This window comes from Poromitra crassiceps, assembly GCF_964638095.1.
Source record: "Poromitra crassiceps genome assembly, chromosome: 17".
Lineage (NCBI taxonomy): Eukaryota > Metazoa > Chordata > Actinopteri > Beryciformes > Melamphaidae > Poromitra > Poromitra crassiceps.
The window spans coordinates 22,996,991-23,000,258 of NC_139635.1; positions in this window are offsets into that span (position 1 = coordinate 22,996,991).

Sequence of the window (3,268 nt, forward strand, 5' to 3'; positions counted from 1 at the left end):
GTGAACGGCCTCGCCTGTGTTGTTACATTGGTGTCTAGGAGTGGGATCGATATCGCCTCTGATTCGGTCGAGAGGGGAGAGAGTGAGGAGGAACGGCGGAGGAAAAGTTGGAATCGACGGCTGACGGCTCGAGCGACCTAGCGGTAGCAGGCTAGCTGTGGGAGCTAGCTGCTAAGGGCGCCACGTGTGATGGTGCGCGGTGAAGAATGGCCATTGGGGAACGGGAGAAAAGAGGAGCTGACGACGGGGATCAGCTCGGTGCTGGCGGGCATGGAAGCCCGTTTGTTGAGAGAGGTCAGATGGCTGGCGGAGGCGATTCCTGCCTGGGCAGTGGAGGTGATGCGGGCGCTGCGGGAAGTCATGCAGCGGGTGGATTTGATGAGCACAGAGGGAGCGCAGTGTGGAGAACGGCCGGAGGAGCCACAAAAGAGACTGTGTTGGACCTGTGGAGAACCGGGCCACGTGGCGAGGTGGTGCCGAAGCGGTCCCAGGAGACGGACAGCAGCAAAGGTACTGGGGACAGCAGGGAGCCTGCTGGGCATGTGGTGCATTGGGGCACATAGCCAGAGAGTGTCAAGAAGCTGTCGGGGACTGGAGAACAGCGGGAGAGGAGAGACGTGCAGGCGGCGGACAGGTGAGACTTTGTTGGACGTGCCATTAATGTAACAACACAGGCGAGGCCGTTCGCGAACCCGGGTCTCCAGCTTACAAGCCCAACACGTTAACCATCAAGCTAAAGGGACAATCCCTTTAGCTAAGGCTCACGTGCTTGCTTTTATCCTTACAGACCCAGGATCGCTACACTACCTCCACCTGTGGGAAGCGCAGCCCCTGCGCTTCAGCTTACTCCCTGCCTCGGCGGACGATTTCGGCTCCCTCACGCATCCCATCCGGGGCTGCCTTCCGATGACCGCGCGGCCATCCTATCCCACTTCTGACACCAATGTAGCGAATCGCTTATTCGCCAAGGAACGGAGACTTGTAGTTGGTACAGGGTTCTTTATTCACAGGCTCATTCTCCTAGCTTCCAGCGGTAGCCTTGCTGCTAGCTCCACACACAACCACTCCAACCCCCTCTCATGGTTAGACTGGCTTCCGCCACGCGGCCGCTGGTCCCATATACCCCCTTCCCCCTAGGAACACACCCACACGCATTAGTTCCTAGCTAACACGGAAGCACCACATTACACGTCAAACCCAGGTTCGCTACATAATGTTACTTTTGTAATGAGTTACCCCCAACACTGGTCGGGACTCTTTAGCTCTTTCGGCTAGCTATGCTACCCTAGAGAGTCCCGTCTCCGTACATAGACTTGCCTGCGACTTTGGCTCCCAAGCTGTCTAAATCAGCGATACGGACGTATTTACAAGTGTCACAGAAACATTTCAAAGCCACCTACTTGAGAAGAAGGGTTCATAGCTTCTCGACGTCGGGGTTAGAAAGCTTGACCCTGCTCATAAATGCCTCTTTTCATCCGAAGTGTGTGCTCGTGATATTATTTTTTACCGAGCTTTCGACCAGAGTGGCGCTGTTGAGCGCTGTGACGGCTGGGCTCGAAAAAATAATGGATGGGTTTAAAAGTCTGCTGCAGCAACTTGAGATTGTACACTGTGTAATTTGTATATTTGCATGTATTCCTTGTCATTGTATTTTGTGGTTTTGTGTTGTATTGTTACTTTCTTGACCAGGGCTCCCTTGTTGTAAAAGAGATTAAAATCTCAATGGGACTCCCCTGGTTAAGAGGATAAATCAACTAAAATAAATAGCCTCTTCACATTTTAGTGTCTTTCTAAAGGATATCTTAACACAATAAATGCATTAGCAGGGACAGTGAACCACACAATTGAAACACAACAAAGACACTTGAACTATAGGGAAAGGATTAAAATGAATGTTTATTTGATGTCGACAGAATGTTGTAATAAAAGAGATGTAAATTGGGAAGAAAAGCGGATGGTTCGCGTGTTCACTTCTTCGCCTTTCATCTGTGTTTTACAGAGGGAGCAGACACCGAACACAAACTCATCTGTTTACCCTGGTATTAGCGCTTCTGGTAGCCTACCGGTAACGTATGCAGTTGGGCAGATTCATGGAAGGTGGGTGGCTTCCGGAGGTGGTCTCTCCTGGAGAAGGGGCCTCTAAGTTGGGGTAGAAGCAGGCTGGAGGGTGGGTGGGGTGAGGTGGCTTTCCTGGATCTCAGAGGCCGACCATATGGAGCTCATACTAGCGTGGGTAGAGACAGGCTGGACGAGTTGCTAGCTAGCTAGTTGTAGCATTGCTAGCCGATAAACTAGCCAGATCAATCCCCGGGAATGTGATCAACGTTGTGGGGAATTGTCTGTCAACATCGGTCATGAATCATACGTACAAACATCCAATCATCCTAAACATTAGGATGATTGGATGATAGGATGGTATCGTGTCTTTAGGACCTAAAGACACTATAATGCACACAAGTACTGTATATAGAATATCATATAGGCTACCTACGCCGATTTAAAAAGAAAAATATCAAGTCTTTTATTTTTGAAGGAGAGGTTCTAGAAACGTAGGCTACTCCAGTCTGTACACATAGTCGCGTACAAGAGAACGTACACGGTGGGCGCTCCGGTATTGGCCTATAGGGACCTTGGTATAGGGCGTCCATCTTAATTATATGTAGATGGGTTGACCCCCATGGGGAATGCCTACACATATTCATTCAGATCTCATGCTCTATCTCAAAATCTGAGCTCGCGAGACCCGGGTAGCTGCGGGTCTGTCAGGCTTTAATTTTTATTTGGAAATTATTTTTTACAATTATTTAGGTTTGCTTGAGCATCCCTAAAATCACCAACACTGTTTTTTCCTCCTCGCTGCTGGTTTTGACTACTGACAGCCGCTACACCACCTTTATCATATTTGTTATAGGGTCTGTGGTTAGGCCTATGTAACACGTGCACATTGGATATTACGTTTTTTTTTTTTTTTTTTCATGATTTCAGATGGAAGCCCGTCTTTATTGTCACACGAACACACTACAACACATGCATGCGGCCACAACACACACTCATGCTGACGGTGGCCGGTGAAATATGTCCTCTGCATTTGACCCATCCAGGCTTGTCCTTTCCTCCGGGGGGGCAGGCCAGGAGCAGTGGTCGCTTTTTCTTTCCATCGCCCGGGGACCATCATTTGACCATCATTGGACCAACTTCTGATGTTGTCGTCACTGGTCGGATGATGATCTTCTGCATGTTTTTAGTGGGGGGTTATGTACGGAGGAAC